We start from the raw sequence: 24,024 nt of genomic DNA, 5'->3' as shown, positions 1-24,024 counted from the left end.
GCTATTAGGCCAGAGTAAGAGTTAAGACCTTAACCATTAGGCCAGAGTATGAGTCTAAGACCTTAGCTATTAGGCCAGAGTAAGAGTTAAGACCTTAACCAGTAGGCCAGAGTAAGAGTTAACACCTTAACCTGTAGGCCATAGTACGGGTCTAAGACCTTAGCTATTAGGCCAGAGTAAGAGTTAAGACCTTAGCTATTAGGCCTGAGTAAGAGTTAAGACCTTAACCATTAGGCCAGAGTACGAGTCTACGACCTTAGCTATTAGGCCAGAGTAAGAGTTAAGACCTTAACCATTAGGCGAGAGTAAGAGTTAAGACCTTAACCATTAGGCCAGAGTACGAGTCTAAGACCTTAGCTATTAGGCCAGAGTAAGAGTTAAGACCTTAGCTATTAGGCCAGAGTAAGAGTTAAGACCTTAACCAGTAGGCCATAGTACGAGTCTAAGACCTTAGCTATTAGGCCAGAGTAAGAGTTAGGACCTTAACCAGTAGGCCAGAGTAAGAGTTAAGAACTTAACCTGTAGGCCATAGTACGAGTCTAAGACCTTAGCTATTAGGCCAGAGTAAGAGTTAAGACCTTAGCTATTATGCCAGAGTAAGAGTTAAGACCTTAACCATTAGGCCAAAGTACGAGTCTAAGACCTTAGCTATTAGGCCAGAGTAAGAGTTAAGACCTTAGCTATTAGGCCAGAGTAAAAGTTAAGACCTTAACCAGTAGGCCAGAGTAAGAGTTAAGACCTTAACCATTAGGCCAGAGTACGAGTCTAAGACCTTAGCTATTAGGCCAGAGTAAGAGTTAAGACCTTAACCAGTAGGCCAGTGTAAGAGTTAAGACCTTAACCATTAGGCCAGAGTACGAGTCTAAGACCTTAGCTATTAGGCCAGAGTACGAGTCTAAGATCTTAGCTATTAGGCCAGAGTAAGAGTTAAGACCTTAGCTATTAGGCCAGAGTAAGAGTTAAGACCTTAGCTATTAGGCCAGAGTACGAGTCTAAGACCTTAGCTATTAGGCCAGAGTAAGAGTTAAGACCTTAGCTATTAGGCCAGAGTACGAGTCTAAGACCTTAGCTATCAGGCCATAGTACGAGTCTTACACCATAGCTATTAGGCCAGAGTAAGAGTTAAGACCTTAACCATTAGGCCAGAATACGAGTCTAAGACCTTAGCTATTAGGCCAGAGTAAGAGTTAAGACCTTAACCATTAGGCCAGAGTAAGAGTTAAGACCTTAACCATTAGGCAAGAGTATGAGTCTAAGACCTTAGCTATTAGGCCAGAGTAAGAGTTAAGACCTTAGCTATTAGGCCAGAGTAAGAGTTAAGACCTTAACCAGTATGCCAGAGTAAGAGTTAAGACCTTCACCATTAGGCCAGAGTACGAGTCTAAGACCTTAGCTATTAGGCCAGAGTAAGAGTTAAGACCTTAACCAGTAGGCCAGAGTAAGAGTTAAGACCTTAACCATTTGGCCGGAGTACCAGTCTAAGACCTTAGCTATTAGGCCAGAGTAAGAGTTAAGACCTTAGCTATTAGGCCAGAGTAAGAGTTAAGACCTTAACCATTAGGCCAAAGTACGAGTCTAAGACCTTAGCTATTAGGCCAGAGTAAGAGTTAAGACCTTAGCTATTAGGCCATAGTAAAAGTTAAGACCTTAACCAGTAGGCCAGAGTAAGAGTTAAGACCTTAACCATTAGGCCAGAGTACGAGTCTAAGACCTTAGCTATTAGGCCAGAGTAAGAGTTAAGACCTTAACCAGTAGGCCAGTGTAAGAGTTAAGACCTTAACCATTAGGCCAGAGTACGAGTCTAAGACCTTAGCTATTGGGCCAGAGTACGAGTCTAAGACCTTAGCTATTAGGCCAGAGTAAGAGTTAAGACCTTAGCTATTAGGCCAGAGTAAGAGTTAAGACCTTAACCATAAGACCAGAGTATGAGTCTAAGACCTTAGCTATTAGGCCAGAGTAAGAGTTAAGACCTTAACCTGAAGGCCATAGTACGAGTCTAAGACCTTAGCTATTAGGCCAGAGTAAGAGTCAAGACCTTAACCATTAGGCCAGAGTAAGAGTTAAGACCTTAACCATTAGGCCAGAGTACGAGTCTAAGACCTTAGCTATTAGGCCAGAGTAAGAGTTAAGACCTTAGCTATTAGGCCAGAGTAAGAGTTAAGACCTTAACCAGTAGGCCAGAGTAAGAGTTAAAACCTTAACCATTAGGCCAGAGTACGAGTCTAAGACCTTAGCTATTAGGCCAGAGTAAGAGTTAAGACCTTAACCATTAGGACAGAGTACAAGTCTAAGACCTTATCTATTAGGCCAGAGTAAGAGTTAAGACCTTAACGATTAGGCCAGAGTGCGAGTCTAAGACCTTAGCTATTAGGCCAGAGTAAGAGTTAAGACCTTAACCAGTAGGCCAGCGTAAGGGTTAAGACCTTAACCATTAGGCCAGAGTAAGAGTTAAGACCTTAACCTGTAGGCCAGAGTAGGAGTTAAGACCTAAACCTGTAGGCCATACTATGAGTCTAAGACCTTAGCTAATAGGCCAGAGTAAGAGTTAAGACCTTAGCTATTAGGCCAGAGTAAGAGTTAAGACCTTAACCAGTAGGCCAGAGTAAGAGTTAAGACCTTAACCTGAAGGCCATAGTACGAGTCTAAGACCTTAGATATTAGGCCAGAGTAAGAGTCAAGACCTTAGCTATTAGGCCAGAGTAAGTGTTAAGACCTTAACCTGTAGGCCAGAGTACGAGTCTAAGACCTTAGCTATTAGGCCACAGTAAGAATTAAGACCTTAACCATTAGGCCAGAGTATGAGTCTAAGACCTTAGCTATTAGGCCAGAGTACGAGTCTAAGACCTTAGCTATTAGGCCAGAGTAAGAGTTAAGACCTTAACCATTAGGCCAGAGTACGAGTCTAAGACCTTAGCTATTAGGCCAGAGTAAGAGTTAAGACCTTAACCAGTAGGCCAGAGTACGAGTCTAAGACCTTAGCTATTAGGCCAGAGTAAGAGTTAAGACCTTAACCAGTAGGCCAGAGTAAGAGTTAAGACCTTAACCTGTAGGCCATAGTACGAGTCTAAGACCTTAGCTATTAGGCCAGAGTAAGAGTTAAGACCTTAACCAGTAGGCCAGAGTATGAGTTCAGACCTTAGCTATTAGGCCAGAGTAAGAGTTAAGACCTTAACCAGTAGGCCAGAAAAGAGTTAAGACCTTAACCATTAGATCAGAGTACGAGTTAAAGACTGTAGCTATTAGGCCAGAGTAAGAGTTAAGACCTTAGCTATTAGGCCAGAGTAAGAGTTAAGACTTTAACCATTAAGCCAGAGTAAGAATAAAGACCTTAAACATTGGGCCAGAGAAAGAGTCTAAGACCTTAACCATTAGGCCGGAGTAAGAGCTAAGACCTTAACCATTAGGCCAGAGTAAGAGTCTAAGACCTTAACCATTAGGCCAGAGTAAGAGTTAAGACCTTAACCATTAGGCCAGAGTAAGAGTCTAAGACCTTAACCATTATGTCAGAGTAAGAGTCTAAGACCTTAACCATTAGGCCAGAGTAAGAGTTAAGACCTTAACCATTAGGCCAGAGTAAGAGTTAAGACCTTAGCTATTAGACCAGAGTAAGAGTTAAGACCTTAACCATTAGGCCAGAGTACGAGTCTAAGACCTTAGCTATTAGGCCAGAGTAAGAGTTAAGACCTTAACCAGTAGGCCAGAGTAAGAGTTAAGACCTTAACCATTAGTCCAGAGTACGAGTCTAAGACCTTAGCTATTAGGCTAGAGAACGAGTTAAGACCTTAGCTATTGGGCCAGAGTAAGAGTGAAGACCTTAACCATTAGGCCAGAGTACGAGTCTAAGACCTTAGCTATTAGGCCAGAGTAAGAGTTAAGACCTTAACCATTAGGCCAGAGTACGAGTCTAAGACCTTAGCTATTAGGCCAGAGTAAGAATTAAGACCTTAGCTATTAGGCCTGAGTAAGAGTTAAGACCTTAGCTATTAGGCCAGAGTATGAGTTAAGACCTTAACCAGTAGGCCAGAGTAAGAGTTAAGACCTTAACCTGTAGGCCAGAGTAGGAGTTAAGACCTAAACCTGTAGGCCATACTAAGAGTCTAAGACCTTAGCTATTAGGCCAGAGTAAGAGTTAAGACCTTAGCTATTAGGCCAGAGTAAGAGCTAAGACCTTAACCAGTAGGCCAGAGTAAGAGTGAAGACCTTAACCTGTAGGCCATAGTACGAGTCTAAGACCTTAGCTATTAGGCCAGAGTAAGAGTTAAGACCTTAACCAGTAGGCCAGAGTAAGAGTTAAAACCTTAACCTGTAGGCCAGAGTACGAGTCTAAGACCTTAGCTATTAGGCCAGAGTAAGAATTAAGACCTTAACCATTAGGCCAGAGTATGAGTCTAAGACCTTAGCTATTAGGCCAGAGTACGAGTCTAAGACCTTAGCTATTAGGCCAGAGTAAGAGTTAAGACCTTAACCATTAGGCCAGAGTACGAGTCTAAGACCTAAGCTATTAGGCCAGAGTAAGAGTTAAGACCTTAGCTATTAGGCCAGAGTAAGAGTTAAGACCTTAACCAGTAGGCCAGAGTATGAGTTCAGACCTTAGCTATTAGGCCAGAGTAAGAGTTAAGACCTTAACCAGTAGGCCAGAAAAGAGTTAAGACCTTAACCATTAGATCAGAGTACGAGTTAAAGACTGTAGCTATTAGGCCAGAGTAAGAGTTAAGACCTTAGCTATTAGGCCAGAGTAAGAGTTAAGACTTTAACCATTAAGCCAGAGTAAGAATAAAGACCTTAAACATTGGGCCAGAGAAAGAGTCTAAGACCTTAACCATTAGGCCGGAGTAAGAGCTAAGACCTTAACCATTAGGCCAGAGTAAGAGTCTAAGACCTTAACCATTAGGCCAGAGTAAGAGTTAAGACCTTAACCATTAGGCCAGAGTAAGAGTCTAAGACCTTAACCATTATGTCAGAGTAAGAGTCTAAGACCTTAACCATTAGGCCAGAGTAAGAGTTAAGACCTTAACCATTAGGCCAGAGTAAGAGTTAAGACCTTAGCTATTAGGCCAGAGTAAGAGTTAAGACCTTAACCATTAGGCCAGAGTACGAGTCTAAGACCTTAGCTATTAGGCCAGAGTAAGAGTTAAGACCTTAACCAGTAGGCCAGAGTAAGAGTTAAGACCTTAACCATTAGTCCAGAGTACGAGTCTAAGACCTTAGCTATTAGGCTAGAGAACGAGTTAAGACCTTAGCTATTGGGCCAGAGTAAGAGTGAAGACCTTAACCATTAGGCCAGAGTACGAGTCTAAGACCTTAGCTATTAGGCCAGAGTAAGAGTTAAGACCTTAACCATTAGGCCAGAGTACGAGTCTAAGACCTTAGCTATTAGGCCAGAGTAAGAATTAAGACCTTAGCTATTAGGCCTGAGTAAGAGTTAAGACCTTAGCTATTAGGCCAGAGTATGAGTTAAGACCTTAACCAGTAGGCCAGAGTAAGAGTTAAGACCTTAACCATTAGGCCAGAGTACGAGTCTAACACCTTAGCTATTAGGCCAGAGTAAGAGTTAAGACCTTAACCATTAGGCCAGAGTATGAGTCTAAGACCTTAGCTATTAGGCCAGAGTAAGAGTTAAGACCTTAACCAGTAGGCCAGAGTAAGAGTTAAGACCTTAACCTGTAGGCCATAGTACGGGTCTAAGACCTTAGCTATTAGGCCAGAGTAAGAGTTAAGACCTTAGCTATTAGGCCTGAGTAAGAGTTAAGACCTTAACCATTAGGCCAGAGTACGAGTCTACGACCTTAGCTATTAGGCCAGAGTAAGAGTTAAGACCTTAACCATTAGGCCAGAGTAAGAGTTAAGACCTTAACCATTAGGCCAGAGTACGAGTCTAAGACCTTAGCTATTAGGCCAGAGTAAGAGTTAAGACCTTAGCTATTAGGCCAGAGTAAGAGTTAAGACCTTAACCAGTAGGCCATAGTACGAGTCTAAGACCTTAGCTATTAGGCCAGAGTAAGAGTTAGGACCTTAACCAGTAGGCCAGAGTAAGAGTTAAGAACTTAACCTGTAGGCCATAGTACGAGTCTAAGACCTTAGCTATTAGGCCAGAGTAAGAGTTAAGACCTTAGCTATTATGCCAGAGTAAGAGTTAAGACCTTAACCATTAGGCCAAAGTACGAGTTTAAGACCTTAGCTATTAGGCCAGAGTAAGAGTTAAGACCTTAGCTATTAGGCCAGAGTAAAAGTTAAGACCTTAACCAGTAGGCCAGAGTAAGAGTTAAGACCTTAACCATTAGGCCAGAGTACGAGTCTAAGACCTTAGCTATTAGGCCAGAGTAAGAGTTAAGACCTTAACCAGTAGGCCAGTGTAAGAGTTAAGACCTTAACCATTAGGCCAGAGTACGAGTCTAAGACCTTAGCTATTAGGCCAGAGTACGAGTCTAAGATCTTAGCTATTAGGCCAGAGTAAGAGTTAAGACCTTAGCTATTAGGCCAGAGTAAGAGTTAAGACCTTAGCTATTAGGCCAGAGTACGAGTCTAAGACCTTAGCTATTAGGCCAGAGTAAGAGTTAAGACCTTAGCTATTAGGCCAGAGTACGAGTCTAAGACCTTAGCTATCAGGCCATAGTACGAGTCTTACACCATAGCTATTAGGCCAGAGTAAGAGTTAAGACCTTAACCATTAGGCCAGAATACGAGTCTAAGACCTTAGCTATTAGGCCAGAGTAAGAGTTAAGACCTTAACCATTAGGCCAGAGTAAGAGTTAAGACCTTAACCATTAGGCAAGAGTATGAGTCTAAGACCTTAGCTATTAGGCCAGAGTAAGAGTTAAGACCTTAGCTATTAGGCCAGAGTAAGAGTTAAGACCTTAACCAGTAGGCCAGAGTAAGAGTTAAGACCTTCACCATTAGGCCAGAGTACGAGTCTAAGACCTTAGCTATTAGGCCAGAGTAAGAGTTAAGACCTTAACCAGTAGGCCAGAGTAAGAGTTAAGACCTTAACCATTTGGCCAGAGTACCAGTCTAAGACCTTAGCTATTAGGCCAGAGTAAGAGTTAAGACCTTAGCTATTAGGCCAGAGTAAGAGTTAAGACCTTAACCATTAGGCCAGAGTACGAGTCTAAGACCTTAGCTATTAGGCCAGAGTAAGAGTTAAGACCTTAACCAGTAGGCCAGAGTAAGAGTTAAGAACTTAAACTGTAGGCCATAGTACGAGTCTAAGACCTTAGCTATTAGGCCAGAGTAAGAGTTAAGACCTTAGCTATTAGGCCAGAGTAAGAGTTAAGACCTTAACCATTAGGCCAAAGTACGAGTCTAAGACCTTAGCTATTATGCCAGAGTAAGAGTTAAGACCTTAGCTATTAGGCCAGAGTAAGAGTTAAGACCTTAGCTATTAGGCCAGAGTACGAGTCTAAGACATTAGGTATTAGGCCAGAGTACGAGTCTAAGACCTTAGCTATTAGGCCAGAGTAAGAGTTAAGACCTTAATCAGTAGGCCAGTGTAAGAGTTAAGACCTTAACCATTAGGCCAGAGTACGAGTCTAAGACCTTAGCTATTAGGCCAGAGTAAGAGTTAAGACCTTAACCAGTAGGCCAGAGTACGAGTCTAAGACCTTAGCTATTAGGCCAGAGTACGAGTCTAAGACCTTAGCAATTAGGCCAGAGTAAGAGTTAAAACCTTAGCTATTAGGCCAGAGTAAGAGTTAAGACCTTAGCTATTAGGCCAGAGTACGAGTCTAAGACCTTAGCTATTAGGCCAGAGTACGAGTCTAAGACCTTAGCTATTAGGCCAGAGTAAGAGTTAAGACCTTAGCTATCAGGCCATAGTACGAGTCTTACACCTTAGCTATTAGGCCAGAGTAAGAGTTAAGACCTTAACCAGTACGCCAGTGTAAGAGTTAAGACCTTAACCTGTAGGCCAGAGTAAGAGTTAAGACCTTAACCTGTAGGCCATAGTAGGAGTCTTAGACCTTAGCTATTAGGCCAGAGTAAGAGTTAAGACCTTAACCAGTAGGCCAGAGTAAGAGTTAAGACCTTAACCATTAGGCCAGAGTACGAGTCTAAGACCTTAGCTATTAGGCCAGAGTAAGAGTTAAGACCTTAGCTATTAGGCCAGAGTAAGAGTTAAGACCTTAACCATTACGCCAGAGTACGAGTCTAAGACCTTAGCTATTAGGCCAGAGTAAGTGTTAAGACCTGAGCTATTATGCCAGACTAAGAGTTAAGACCTTAATCAGTAGGCCAGAGTAAGAGTTAAGACCTTAACCAGTAGGCCAGAGTAAGAGTTAAGACCTTAACCATTAGGCCAGAGTACGAGTCTAAGACCTTAGCTATTAGGCCAGGGTAAGAGTTAAGACCTTAACCAGTAGGCCAGAGTAAGAGTTAAGACCTTAACCTGTAGGCCATAGTACGAGTCTAAGACCTTAGCTATTAGGCCAGAATAAGAGTTAAGACCTTAACCAGTCGGCCAGAGTAAGAGTTAAGACCTTAACCAGTAGGCCAGAGTACGAGTCTAACACCTTAGCTATTAGGCCAGAGTAAGAGTTAGGACCTTAACCAGTAGGCCAGAGAAAGAGTTAAGACCTTAACCATTAGACCAGAGTACGAATCTAAGACCTTAGCTATTAGGCCAGAGTAAGAGTTAAGACCTTAACCAGTAGGCCAGAGTAAGAGTTAAGACCTTAACCAGTAGGCCAGAGTATGAGTCTAAGACCTTAGCTATTAGGCCAGAGTAAGAGTTAAGACCTTAACCAGTAGGCCAGAGAAAGAGTTAAGACCTTAACCATTAGATCAGAGTACGAGTCTAAGACCGTAGCTATTAGGCCAGAGTAAGAGTTAAGACCTTAGCTATTAGGCCAGAGTAAGAGTTAAGACTTTAACCATTAAGCCAGAGTAAGAATAAAGACCTTAAACATTAGGCCAGAGAAAGAGTCTAAGACCTTAACCATTAGGCCGGAGTAAGAGTCTAAGACCTTAACCATTAGGCCAGAGTAAGAGTTAAGACCTTAACCATTAGGCAAGATTAAGAGTCTAAGACCTTAACCATTAGGCCAGAGTAAGAGTTAAGACCTTAACCAGTAGGCCAGAGTAAGAGTTAAGACCTTAACCAGTAGGCCAGAGTACGAGTCTAAGACCTCAGCTATTAGGCCAGAGTAAGAGTTAAGATCCTAACCATTAGACCAGAGTACGAGTCTAAGACCTTAGCTATTAGGCCAGACTAAGAGTTAAGACCATAGCTATTAGGCCAGAGTATGAGTCTAAGAGCTTAGCTATTAGGCCGGAGTAAGAGCTAAGACCTTAACAATTAGGCCAGAGTACGAGTCTAAGACCTTAGCTATTAGGCCAGAGTAAGAGTTAAGACCTTCGCTATTAGGCCAGAGTAAGAGTTAAGACTTTAACCATTAAGCCAGTGTAAGAATAAAGACCTTAAATATTAGGCCAGAGAAAGAGTCTAAGACCTTAACCATTAGGCCGGAGTAAGAGCTAAGACCTTAACCATTAGGCCAGAGTAAGAGTCTAAGACCTTAACCATTAGGCCAGAGTAAGAGTTAAGACCTTATCCATTAGGCCAGAGTAAGAGTCTGGCCAGAGTAAGAGTTAAGAACTTTACCATTAGGCCAGATTAAGAGTCTAAGACCTTAACCATTAGGCCAGAGTAAGAGTTAAGACCTTAACCATTAGGCCAGAGTAAGAGTCTAAGACCTTAACCATTATGTCAGAGTAAGAGTCTAAGACCTTAGCTATTAGGCCAGACTAAGAGTTAAGACATTAACCATCAGGCCAGAGTACGAGTCTAAGACCTTAGCTATTAGGCCAGAGTAAGAGTTAAGACCTTAACCATTAGGCCAGAGTACGAGTCTAACACCTTAGCTATTAGGCCAGAGTAAGAGTTAAGACCTTAACCATTAGGCCAGAGTATGAGTCTAAGACCTTAGCTATTAGGCCAGAGTAAGAGTTAAGACCTTAACCAGTAGGCCAGAGTAAGAGTTAACACCTTAACCTGTAGGCCATAGTACGGGTCTAAGACCTTAGCTATTAGGCCAGAGTAAGAGTTAAGACCTTAGCTATTAGGCCTGAGTAAGAGTTAAGACCTTAACCATTAGGCCAGAGTACGAGTCTACGACCTTAGCTATTAGGCCAGAGTAAGAGTTAAGACCTTAACCATTAGGCCAGAGTAAGAGTTAAGACCTTAACCATTAGGCCAGAGTACGAGTCTAAGACCTTAGCTATTAGGCCAGAGTAAGAGTTAAGACCTTAGCTATTAGGCCAGAGTAAGAGTTAAGACCTTAACCAGTAGGCCATAGTACGAGTCTAAGACCTTAGCTATTAGGCCAGAGTAAGAGTTAGGACCTTAACCAGTAGGCCAGAGTAAGAGTTAAGAACTTAACCTGTAGGCCATAGTACGAGTCTAAGACCTTAGCTATTAGGCCAGAGTAAGAGTTAAGACCTTAGCTATTATGCCAGAGTAAGAGTTAAGACCTTAACCATTAGGCCAAAGTACGAGTCTAAGACCTTAGCTATTAGGCCAGAGTAAGAGTTAAGACCTTAGCTATTAGGCCAGAGTAAAAGTTAAGACCTTAACCAGTAGGCCAGAGTAAGAGTTAAGACCTTAACCATTAGGCCAGAGTACGAGTCTAAGACCTTAGCTATTAGGCCAGAGTAAGAGTTAAGACCTTAACCAGTAGGCCAGTGTAAGAGTTAAGACCTTAACCATTAGGCCAGAGTACGAGTCTAAGACCTTAGCTATTAGGCCAGAGTACGAGTCTAAGATCTTAGCTATTAGGCCAGAGTAAGAGTTAAGACCTTAGCTATTAGGCCAGAGTAAGAGTCTAAGACCTTAGCTATCAGGCCATAGTACGAGTCTTACACCATAGCTATTAGGCCAGAGTAAGAGTTAAGACCTTAACCATTAGGCCAGAATACGAGTCTAAGACCTTAGCTATTAGGCCAGAGTAAGAGTTAAGACCTTAACCATTAGGCCAGAGTAAGAGTTAAGACCTTAACCATTAGGCAAGAGTATGAGTCTAAGACCTTAGCTATTAGGCCAGAGTAAGAGTTAAGACCTTAGCTATTAGGCCAGAGTAAGAGTTAAGACCTTAACCAGTAGGCCAGAGTAAGAGTTAAGACCTTCACCATTAGGCCAGAGTACGAGTCTAAGACCTTAGCTATTAGGCCAGAGTAAGAGTTAAGACCTTAACCAGTAGGCCAGAGTAAGAGTTAAGACCTTAACCATTTGGCCGGAGTACCAGTCTAAGACCTTAGCTATTAGGCCAGAGTAAGAGTTAAGACCTTAGCTATTAGGCCAGAGTAAGAGTTAAGACCTTAACCATTAGGCCAAAGTACGAGTCTAAGACCTTAGCTATTAGGCCAGAGTAAGAGTTAAGACCTTAGCTATTAGGCCATAGTAAAAGTTAAGACCTTAACCAGTAGGCCAGAGTAAGAGTTAAGACCTTAACCATTAGGCCAGAGTACGAGTCTAAGACCTTAGCTATTAGGCCAGAGTAAGAGTTAAGACCTTAACCAGTAGGCCAGTGTAAGAGTTAAGACCTTAACCATTAGGCCAGAGTACGAGTCTAAGACCTTAGCTATTGGGCCAGAGTACGAGTCTAAGACCTTAGCTATTAGGCCAGAGTAAGAGTTAAGACCTTAGCTATTAGGCCAGAGTAAGAGTTAAGACCTTAACCATAAGACCAGAGTATGAGTCTAAGACCTTAGCTATTAGGCCAGAGTAAGAGTTAAGACCTTAACCTGAAGGCCATAGTACGAGTCTAAGACCTTAGCTATTAGGCCAGAGTAAGAGTCAAGACCTTAACCATTAGGCCAGAGTAAGAGTTAAGACCTTAACCAGTAGGCCAGAGTATGAGTCTAAGACCTTAGCTATTAGGCCAGAGTAAGAGGTAAGACCTTAACCAGTAGGCCAGAGAAAGAGTTAAGACCTTAACCATTAGATCAGAGTACGAGTCTAAGACCGTAGCTATTAGGCCAGAGTAAGAGTTAAGACCTTAGCTATTAGGCCAGAGTAAGAGTTAAGACTTTAACCATTAAGCCAGAGTAAGAATAAAGACCTTAAACATTAGGCCAGAGAAAGAGTCTAAGACCTTAACCATTAGGCCGGAGTAAGAGTCTAAGGCCTTAACCATTAGGCCAGAGTAAGAGTTAAGACCTTAACCATTAGGCCAGATTAAGAGTCTAAGACCTTAACCATTAGGCCAGAGTAAGAGTTAAGACCTTAACCAGTAGGCCAGAGTAAGAGTTAAGACCTTAACCAGTAGGCCAGAGTACGAGTCTAAGACCTCAGCTATTAGGCCAGAGTAAGAGTTAAGATCCTAACCATTAGACCAGAGTACGAGTCTAAGACCTTAGCTATTAGGCCAGACTAAGAGTTAAGACCATAGCTATTAGGCCAGAGTATGAGTCTAAGAGCTTAGCTATTAGGCCGGAGTAAGAGCTAAGACCTTAACAATTAGGCCAGAGTACGAGTCTAAGACCTTAGCTATTAGGCCAGAGTAAGAGTTAAGACCTTCGCTATTAGGCCAGAGTAAGAGTTAAGACTTTAACCATTAAGCCAGTGTAAGAATAAAGACCTTAAATATTAGGCCAGAGAAAGAGTCTAAGACCTTAACCATTAGGCCGGAGTAAGAGCTAAGACCTTAACCATTAGGCCAGAGTAAGAGTCTAAGACCTTAACCATTAGGCCAGAGTAAGAGTTAAGACCTTAACCATTAGGCCAGAGTAAGAGTCTGGCCAGAGTAAGAGTTAAGAACTTTACCATTAGGCCAGATTAAGAGTCTAAGACCTTAACCATTAGGCCAGAGTAAGAGTTAAGACCTTAACCATTAGGCCAGAGTAAGAGTCTAAGACCTTAACCATTATGTCAGAGTAAGAGTCTAAGACCTTAGCTATTAGGCCAGACTAAGAGTTAAGACATTAACCATCAGGCCAGAGTACGAGTCTAAGACCTTAGCTATTAGGCCAGAGTAAGAGTTAAGACCTTAACCATTAGGCCAGAGTACGAGTCTAACACCTTAGCTATTAGGCCAGAGTAAGAGTTAAGACCTTAACCATTAGGCCAGAGTATGAGTCTAAGACCTTAGCTATTAGGCCAGAGTAAGAGTTAAGACCTTAACCAGTAGGCCAGAGTAAGAGTTAACACCTTAACCTGTAGGCCATAGTACGGGTCTAAGACCTTAGCTATTAGGCCAGAGTAAGAGTTAAGACCTTAGCTATTAGGCCTGAGTAAGAGTTAAGACCTTAACCATTAGGCCAGAGTACGAGTCTACGACCTTAGCTATTAGGCCAGAGTAAGAGTTAAGACCTTAACCATTAGGCGAGAGTAAGAGTTAAGACCTTAACCATTAGGCCAGAGTACGAGTCTAAGACCTTAGCTATTAGGCCAGAGTAAGAGTTAAGACCTTAGCTATTAGGCCAGAGTAAGAGTTAAGACCTTAACCAGTAGGCCATAGTACGAGTCTAAGACCTTAGCTATTAGGCCAGAGTAAGAGTTAGGACCTTAACCAGTAGGCCAGAGTAAGAGTTAAGAACTTAACCTGTAGGCCATAGTACGAGTCTAAGACCTTAGCTATTAGGCCAGAGTAAGAGTTAAGACCTTAGCTATTATGCCAGAGTAAGAGTTAAGACCTTAACCATTAGGCCAAAGTACGAGTCTAAGACCTTAGCTATTAGGCCAGAGTAAGAGTTAAGACCTTAGCTATTAGGCCAGAGTAAAAGTTAAGACCTTAACCAGTAGGCCAGAGTAAGAGTTAAGACCTTAACCATTAGGCCAGAGTACGAGTCTAAGACCTTAGCTATTAGGCCAGAGTAAGAGTTAAGACCTTAACCAGTAGGCCAGTGTAAGAGTTAAGACCTTAACCATTAGGCCAGAGTACGAGTCTAAGACCTTAGCTATTAGGCCAGAGTACGAGTCTAAGATCTTAGCTATTAGGCCAGAGTAAGAGTTAAGACCTTAGCTATTAGGCCAGAGTAAGAGTTAAGACCTTAGCTATTAGGCCAGAGTACGAGTCTAAGACCTTAGCTATTAGGCCAGAGTAAGAGTTAAGACCTTAGCTATTAGGCCAGAGTACGAGTCTAAGACCTTAGCTATCAGGCCATAGTACGAGTCTTACACCATAGCTATTAGGCCAGAGTAAGAGTTAAGACCTTAACCATTAGGCCAGAATACGAGTCTAAGACCTTAGCTATTAGGCCAGAGTAAGAGTTAAGACCTTAACCATTAGGCCAGAGTAAGAGTTAAGACCTTAACCATTAGGCAAGAGTATGAGTCTAAGACCTTAGCTATTAGGCCAGAGTAAGAGTTAAGACCTTAGCTATTAGGCCAGAGTAAGAGTTAAGACCTTAACCAGTATGCCAGAGTAAGAGTTAAGACCTTCACCATTAGGCCAGAGTACGAGTCTAAGACCTTAGCTATTAGGCCAGAGTAAGAGTTAAGACCTTAACCAGTAGGCCAGAGTAAGAGTTAAGACCTTAACCATTTGGCCGGAGTACCAGTCTAAGACCTTAGCTATTAGGCCAGAGTAAGAGTTAAGACCTTAGCTATTAGGCCAGAGTAAGAGTTAAGACCTTAACCATTAGGCCAAAGTACGAGTCTAAGACCTTAGCTATTAGGCCAGAGTAAGAGTTAAGACCTTAGCTATTAGGCCATAGTAAAAGTTAAGACCTTAACCAGTAGGCCAGAGTAAGAGTTAAGACCTTAACCATTAGGCCAGAGTACGAGTCTAAGACCTTAGCTATTAGGCCAGAGTAAGAGTTAAGACCTTAACCAGTAGGCCAGTGTAAGAGTTAAGACCTTAACCATTAGGCCAGAGTACGAGTCTAAGACCTTAGCTATTGGGCCAGAGTACGAGTCTAAGACCTTAGCTATTAGGCCAGAGTAAGAGTTAAGACCTTAGCTATTAGGCCAGAGTAAGAGTTAAGACCTTAACCATAAGACCAGAGTATGAGTCTAAGACCTTAGCTATTAGGCCAGAGTAAGAGTTAAGACCTTAACCTGAAGGCCATAGTACGAGTCTAAGACCTTAGCTATTAGGCCAGAGTAAGAGTCAAGACCTTAACCATTAGGCCAGAGTAAGAGTTAAGACCTTAACCATTAGGCCAGAGTACGAGTCTAAGACCTTAGCTATTAGGCCAGAGTAAGAGTTAAGACCTTAGCTATTAGGCCAGAGTAAGAGTTAAGACCTTAACCAGTAGGCCAGAGTAAGAGTTAAAACCTTAACCATTAGGCCAGAGTACGAGTCTAAGACCTTAGCTATTAGGCCAGAGTAAGAGTTAAGACCTTAACCATTAGGACAGAGTACAAGTCTAAGACCTTATCTATTAGGCCAGAGTAAGAGTTAAGACCTTAACGATTAGGCCAGAGTGCGAGTCTAAGACCTTAGCTATTAGGCCAGAGTAAGAGTTAAGACCTTAACCAGTAGGCCAGCGTAAGGGTTAAGACCTTAACCATTAGGCCAGAGTAAGAGTTAAGACCTTAACCTGTAGGCCAGAGTAGGAGTTAAGACCTAAACCTGTAGGCCATACTATGAGTCTAAGACCTTAGCTAATAGGCCAGAGTAAGAGTTAAGACCTTAGCTATTAGGCCAGAGTAAGAGTTAAGACCTTAACCAGTAGGCCAGAGTAAGAGTTAAGACCTTAACCTGAAGGCCATAGTACGAGTCTAAGACCTTAGATATTAGGCCAGAGTAAGAGTCAAGACCTTAGCTATTAGGCCAGAGTAAGTGTTAAGACCTTAACCTGTAGGCCAGAGTACGAGTCTAAGACCTTAGCTATTAGGCCACAGTAAGAATTAAGACCTTAACCATTAGGCCAGAGTATGAGTCTAAGACCTTAGCTATTAGGCCAGAGTACGAGTCTAAGACCTTAGCTATTAGGCCAGAGTAAGAGTTAAGACCTTAACCATTAGGCCAGAGTACGAGTCTAAGACCTTAGCTATTAGGCCAGAGTAAGAGTTAAGACCTTAACCAGTAGGCCAGAGTACGAGTCTAAGACCTTAGCTATTAGGCCAGAGTAAGAGTTAAGACCTTAACCAGTAGGCCAGAGTAAGAGTTAAGACCTTAACCTGTAGGCCATAGTACGAGTCTAAGACCTTAGCTATTAGGCCAGAGTAAGAGTTAAGACCTTAACCAGTAGGCCAGAGTATGAGTTCAGACCTTAGCTATTAGGCCAGAGTAAGAGTTAAGACCTTAACCAGTAGGCCAGAAAAGAGTTAAGACCTTAACCATTAGATCAGAGTACGAGTTAAAGACTGTAGCTATTAGGCCAGAGTAAGAGTTAAGACCTTAGCTATTAGGCCAGAGTAAGAGTTAAGACTTTAACCATTAAGCCAGAGTAAGAATAAAGACCTTAAACATTGGGCCAGAGAAAGAGTCTAAGACCTTAACCATTAGGCCGGAGTAAGAGCTAAGACCTTAACCATTAGGCCAGAGTAAGAGTCTAAGACCTTAACCATTAGGCCAGAGTAAGAGTTAAGACCTTAACCATTAGGCCAGAGTAAGAGTCTAAGACCTTAACCATTATGTCAGAGTAAGAGTCTAAGACCTTAACCATTAGGCCAGAGTAAGAGTTAAGACCTTAACCATTAGGCCAGAGTAAGAGTTAAGACCTTAGCTATTAGACCAGAGTAAGAGTTAAGACCTTAACCATTAGGCCAGAGTACGAGTCTAAGACCTTAGCTATTAGGCCAGAGTAAGAGTTAAGACCTTAACCAGTAGGCCAGAGTAAGAGTTAAGACCTTAACCATTAGTCCAGAGTACGAGTCTAAGACCTTAGCTATTAGGCTAGAGAACGAGTTAAGACCTTAGCTATTGGGCCAGAGTAAGAGTGAAGACCTTAACCATTAGGCCAGAGTACGAGTCTAAGACCTTAGCTATTAGGCCAGAGTAAGAGTTAAGACCTTAACCATTAGGCCAGAGTACGAGTCTAAGACCTTAGCTATTAGGCCAGAGTAAGAATTAAGACCTTAGCTATTAGGCCTGAGTAAGAGTTAAGACCTTAGCTATTAGGCCAGAGTATGAGTTAAGACCTTAACCAGTAGGCCAGAGTAAGAGTTAAGACCTTAACCTGTAGGCCAGAGTAGGAGTTAAGACCTAAACCTGTAGGCCATACTAAGAGTCTAAGACCTTAGCTATTAGGCCAGAGTAAGAGTTAAGACCTTAGCTATTAGGCCAGAGTAAGAGCTAAGACCTTAACCAGTAGGCCAGAGTAAGAGTGAAGACCTTAACCTGTAGGCCATAGTACGAGTCTAAGACCTTAGCTATTAGGCCAGAGTAAGAGTTAAGACCTTAACCAGTAGGCCAGAGTAAGAGTTAAAACCTTAACCTGTAGGCCAGAGTACGAGTCTAAGACCTTAGCTATTAGGCCAGAGTAAGAATTAAGACCTTAACCATTAGGCCAGAGTATGAGTCTAAGACCTTAGCTATTAGGCCAGAGTACGAGTCTAAGACCTTAGCTATTAGGCCAGAGTAAGAGTTAAGACCTTAACCATTAGGCCAGAGTACGAGTCTAAGACCTAAGCTATTAGGCCAGAGTAAGAGTTAAGACCTTAGCTATTAGGCCAGAGTAAGAGTTAAGACCTTAACCAGTAGGCCAGAGTATGAGTTCAGACCTTAGCTATTAGGCCAGAGTAAGAGTTAAGACCTTAACCAGTAGGCCAGAAAAGAGTTAAGACCTTAACCATTAGATCAGAGTACGAGTTAAAGACTGTAGCTATTAGGCCAGAGTAAGAGTTAAGACCTTAGCTATTAGGCCAGAGTAAGAGTTAAGACTTTAACCATTAAGCCAGAGTAAGAATAAAGACCTTAAACATTGGGCCAGAGAAAGAGTCTAAGACCTTAACCATTAGGCCGGAGTAAGAGCTAAGACCTTAACCATTAGGCCAGAGTAAGAGTCTAAGACCTTAACCATTAGGCCAGAGTAAGAGTTAAGACCTTAACCATTAGGCCAGAGTAAGAGTCTAAGACCTTAACCATTATGTCAGAGTAAGAGTCTAAGACCTTAACCATTAGGCCAGAGTAAGAGTTAAGACCTTAACCATTAGGCCAGAGTAAGAGTTAAGACCTTAGCTATTAGGCCAGAGTAAGAGTTAAGACCTTAACCATTAGGCCAGAGTACGAGTCTAAGACCTTAGCTATTAGGCCAGAGTAAGAGTTAAGACCTTAACCAGTAGGCCAGAGTAAGAGTTAAGACCTTAACCATTAGTCCAGAGTACGAGTCTAAGACCTTAGCTATTAGGCTAGAGAACGAGTTAAGACCTTAGCTATTGGGCCAGAGTAAGAGTGAAGACCTTAACCATTAGGCCAGAGTACGAGTCTAAGACCTTAGCTATTAGGCCAGAGTAAGAGTTAAGACCTTAACCATTAGGCCAGAGTACGAGTCTAAGACCTTAGCTATTAGGCCAGAGTAAGAATTAAGACCTTAGCTATTAGGCCTGAGTAAGAGTTAAGACCTTAGCTATTAGGCCAGAGTATGAGTTAAGACCTTAACCAGTAGGCCAGAGTAAGAGTTAAGACCTTAACCTGTAGGCCAGAGTAGGAGTTAAGACCTAAACCTGTAGGCCATACTAAGAGTCTAAGACCTTAGCTATTAGGCCAGAGTAAGAGTTAAGACCTTAGCTATTAGGCCAGAGTAAGAGCTAAGACCTTAACTAGTAGGCCAGAGTAAGAGTGAAGACCTTAACCTGTAGGCCATAGTACGAGTCTAAGACCTTAGCTATTAGGCCAGAGTAAGAGTTAAGACCTTAACCAGTAGGCCAGAGTAAGAGTTAAAACCTTAACCTGTAGGCCAGAGTACGAGTCTAAGACCTTAGCTATTAGGCCAGAGTAAGAATTAAGACCTTAACCATTAGGCCAGAGTATGAGTCTAAGACCTTAGCTATTAGGCCAGAGTACGAGTCTAAGACCTTAGCTATTAGGCCAGAGTAAGAATTAAGACCTTAGCTATTAGGCCAGATTAAGAGTTAAGACCTTAACCAGTAGGCGAGAGTGAGAGTTAAGACCTTAACCTGTAGGCCATAGTACGAGTCTAAAACCTTAGCTATTAGGCCAGAGTAAGAGTTAAGACCTTGGCTATTAGGCCAGAGTAAGAGTTAAGACCTTAACCAGTAGGCCAGAGTAAGAGTTAATACCTTAACCATTAGGCCAGAGTAAGAGTTAAGACCTTAACCATAAGGCCAGAGTATGAGTCTAACACCTTAGCTATTAGGCCAGAGTAAGAGTTAAGACCTTAACCATTAGGCCAGAGTACGAGTCTAAGACCTTAGCTATTAGGCCAGAGTAAGAGTTAAGACCTTAACCAGTAGGCCAGAGTAAGAGTGAAGACCTTAACCATTAGTCCAGAGTACGAGTCTAAGACCTTAGCTATTAGGCCAGAGTAAGAGTTAAGACCTTAGCTATTGGGCCAGAGTAAGAGTGAAGACCTTAACCATTAGGCCAGAGTACGAGTCTAAGACCTTAGCTATTAGGCCAGAGTAAGAGTTAAGACCTTAACCATTAGGCCAGAGTACGAGTCTAAGACCTTAGCTATTAGGCCAGAGTAAGAATTAAGACCTTAGCTATTAGGCCAGAGTAAGAGTTAAGACCTTAGCTATTAGGCCAGAGTACGAGTCTAAGACCTTAGCTATTAGGCCAGAGTAAGAGTTAAGACCTTAACCAGTAGGCCAGAGAAAGAGTTAAGACCTTAACCTGTAGGCCATAGTTCGAGTCTAAGATCTTAGCTATTAGGCCAGAGTAAGCAATAAGACCTTAACCATTAGGCCAGAGTATGAGTCTAAGACCTTAGCTATTAGGCCAGAGTACGAGTCTAAGACCTTAGCTATTAGGCCAGAGTAAGAGTTAAGACCTTAACCATTAGTCCAGAGTACGAGTCTAAGACCTAAGCTATTAGGCCAGAGTAAGAGTTAAGACCTTAGCTATTAGGCCAGAGTAAGAGTTAAGACCTTAACCAGTAGGCGAGAGTGAGAGTTAGGACCTTAACCTGTAGGCCATAGTAGGAGTTAAGACCTAAACCTGTAGGCCATACTATGAGTTTAAGACCTTAGCTATTAGGCCAGAGTAAGAGTTAAGATCTTAGCTATTAGGCCAGAGTAAGAGTTAAGACCTTAACCATTAGGCCAAAGTACGAGTCTAAGACCTTAGCTATTAGGCCAGAGTAAGAGTTAAGACCTTAGCTATTAGGCCAGAGTAAAAGTTAAGACCTTAAGCAGTAGGCCAGAGTGAGAGTTAAGACCTTAACCATTAGGCCAGAGTACGAGTCTAAGACCTTAGCTATTAGGCCAGAGTAAGAGTTAAGACCTTAACCAGTAGCCCAGTGTAAGAGTTAAGACCTTAACCATTAGGCCAGAATACGAGTCTAAGACCTTAGCTATCAGGCCATAGTACGAGTCTTACACTATAGCTATTAGGCCAGAGTAAGAGTTAAGACCTTAACCATTAGGCCAGAATACGAGTCTAAGACCTTAGCTATTAGGCCAAAGTAAGAGTTAAGACCTTAACCATTAGGCCAGAGTAAGAGTTAAGACCTTAACCATTAGGCAAGAGTACGAGTTTAAGACCTTAGCTATTAGGCCAGAGTAAGAGTTAAGACCTTAGCTATTAGGCCAGAGTAAGAGTTAAAACCTTAACCAATAGGCCAGAGTAAGAGTTAAGACCTTCACCATTAGGCCAGAGTACGAGTCTAAGACCTTAGCTATTAGGTCAGAGTAAGAGTTAAGACCTTAACCCTTAGGCCAAAGTACGAGTCTAAGACCTTAGCTATTAGGCCAGAGTATGAGTCTAAGACCTTAGCTATTAGGCCAGAGTAAGAGTTAAGACCTTAGCTATTAGGCCAGAGTAAGAGTTAAGACCTTAGCTATTAGGCCAGAGTACGAGTCTAAGACCTTAGCTATTAGGCCAGAGTAAGAGTTAAGACCTTAACCAGTAGGCCAGTGTAAGAGTTAAGACCTTAACCATTAGGCCAGAGTACGAGTCTAAGACCTTAGCTATTAGGCCAGAGTACGAGTCTAAGACCTTAGCTATTAGGCCAGAGTAAGAGTTAAGACCTTAGCTATTAGGCCAGAGTAAGAGTTAAGACCTTAGCTATTAGGCCAGAGTACGAGTCTAAGACCTTAGCTATTAGGCCAGAGTACGAGTCTAAGACCTTAGCTATTAGGCCAGAATAAGAGTTAAGACCTTAGCTATTAGGCCAGAGTAAGAGTTAAGACCTTAGCTATTAGGCCAGAGTACGAGTCTAAGACCTTAGCTATTAGGCCAGAATAAGAGTTAAGACCTTAGCTATTAGGCCAGAGTAAGAGTTAAGACCGTAACCATTAAGCCAGAGTACGAGTCTAAGACCTTAGCTATTTAGCCAGAGTAAGAAATAAGACCTTAGCTATTAGGCCAGAGTAAGAGTTGAGACCTTAACCATTACGCCAGAGTACGAGTCTAAGACCTTAGCTATTAGGCCAGAGTAAGTGTTAAGACCTGAGCTATTATGCCAGACTGAGAGTTAAGACCTTAATCAGTAGGCCAGAGTAAGAGTTAAGACATTAACCAGTAGGCCAGAGTAAGAGTTAAGACCTTAACCATTAGGCCAGAGTACGAGTCTAAGACCTTAGCTATTAGGCCAGAGTAAGAGTTAAGACCTTAACCAGTAGGCCAGAGTAAGAGTTAAGACCTTAACCTGTAGGCCATAGTACGAGTCTAAGACCTTAGCTATTAGGCCAGAGTCAGAGTTAAGACCTTAACCAGTCGGCCAGAGTAAGAGTTAAGACCTTAACCAGTAGGCCAGAGTACGAGTCTAACACCATAGCTATTAGGCCAGAGTAAGAGTTAAGACCTTAGCTATTAGGCCATGAGTAAGAGTTAAGACGTTAACCATTAAGCCAGAGTAAGAATAAAGACCTTAAACATTAAGCCAGAGAAAGAGTCTAAGACCTTAACCATTAGGCCGGAGTAAGAGCTAAGACCTTAACCATTAGGCCAGAGTAAGAGTTAAGACCTTAACCATTAGGCCAGAGTAAGAGTTAAGACCTTAGCTATTAGGCCAGAGTAAGAGTTAAGACCTTAACCATTAGGCCAGAGTATGAGTCTAAGACCTTAGCTATTAGGCCAGAGTAAGAGTTAAGACCTTAACCAGTAGGCCAGAGTAAGAGTTAAGACCTTAACCATTAGTCCAGAGTACGAGTCTAAGACCTTACCTATTAGGCCAGAGAAAGAGTTAAGACCTTAGCTATTGGGCCAGAGTAAGAGTGAAGACATTAACCATTAGGCCAGAGTACGAGTCTAAGACCTTAGCTATTAGGCCAGAGTAAGAGTTAAGACCTTAACCATTAAGACCTTAGCTATTAGGCCAGAGTAAGAATTAAGACCTTAGCTATTAGGTCAGAGTAAGAGTTAAGACCTTAACCATTAGGCCAAAGTACGAGTCTAAGACCTTAGCTATTAGGCCAGAGTACGAGTCTAAGACCTTAGCTATTAGGCCAGAGTACGAGTCTAAGACCTTAGCTATTAGGCCAGAGTATGAGTCTAAGACCTTAGCTATTAGGCCAGAGTAAGAGTTAAGACCTTAGCTATTAGGCCAGAGTACGAGTCTAAGACCTTAGCTATTAGGCCAGAGTAAGAGTTAAGACCTTAACCAGTAGGCCAGTGTAAGAGTTAAGACCTTAACCATTAGGCCAGAGTACGAGTCTAAGACCTTAGCTATTAGGCCAGAGTACGAGTCTAAGACCTTAGCTATTAGGCCAGAGTAAGAGTTAAGACCTTAGCTATTAGGCCAGAGTAAGAGTTAAGACCTTAGCTATTAGGCCAGAGTACGAGTCTAAGACCTTAGCTATTAGGCCAGAGTACGAGTCTAAGACCTTAGCTATTAGGCCAGAATAAGAGTTAAGACCTTAGCTATTAGGCCAGAGTAAGAGTTAAGACCTTAGCTATTAGGCCAGAGTACGAGTCTAAGACCTTAGCTATTAGGCCAGAATAAGAGTTAAGACCTTATCTATTAGGCCAGAGTAAGAGTTAAGACCGTAACCATTAAGCCAGAGTACGAGTCTAAGACCTTAGCTATTTAGCCAGAGTAAGAAATAAGACCTTAGCTATTAGGCCAGAGTAAGAGTTGAGACCTTAACCATTACGCCAGAGTACGAGTCTAAGACCTTAGCTATTAGGCCAGAGTAAGTGTTAAGACCTGAGCTATTATGCCAGACTGAGAGTTAAGACCTTAATCAGTAGGCCAGAGTAAGAGTTAAGACATTAACCAGTAGGCCAGAGTAAGAGTTAAGACCTTAACCATTAGGCCAGAGTACGAGTCTAAGACCTTAGCTATTAGGCCAGAGTAAGAGTTAAGACCTTAACCAGTAGGCCAGAGTAAGAGTTAAGACCTTAACCTGTAGGCCATAGTACGAGTCTAAGACCTTAGCTATTAGGCCAGAGTCAGAGTTAAGACCTTAACCAGTCGGCCAGAGTAAGAGTTAAGACCTTAACCAGTAGGCCAGAGTACGAGTCTAACACCATAGCTATTAGGCCAGAGTAAGAGTTAAGACCTTAGCTATTAGGCCATGAGTAAGAGTTAAGACGTTAACCATTAAGCCAGAGAAAGAATAAAGACCTTAAACATTAAGTCAGAGAAAGAGTCTAAGACCTTAACCATTAGGCCGGAGTAAGAGCTAAGACCTTAACCATTAGGCCAGAGTAAGAGTTAAGACCTTAACCATTAGGCCAGAGTAAGAGTTAAGACCTTAGCTATTAGGCCAGAGTAAGAGTTAAGACCTTAACCATTAGGCCAGAGTATGAGTCTAAGACCTTAGCTATTAGGCCAGAGTAAGAGTTAAGACCTTAACCAGTAGGCCAGAGTAAGAGTTAAGACCTTAACCATTAGTCCAGAGTACGAGTCTAAGACCTTACCTATTAGGCCAGAGAAAGAGTTAAGACCTTAGCTATTGGGCCAGAGTAAGAGTGAAGACATTAACCATTAGGCCAGAGTACGAGTCTAAGACCTTAGCTATTAGGCCAGAGTAAGAGTTAAGACCTTAACCATTAAGACCTTAGCTATTAGGCCAGA

This window comes from Triturus cristatus, chromosome 6, assembly GCF_964204655.1.
Source record: "Triturus cristatus chromosome 6, aTriCri1.1, whole genome shotgun sequence".
Lineage (NCBI taxonomy): Eukaryota > Metazoa > Chordata > Amphibia > Caudata > Salamandridae > Triturus > Triturus cristatus.
The sequence above is the reverse complement of the archived record's forward strand: the minus strand, read 5'-3'. Positions refer to the sequence as shown.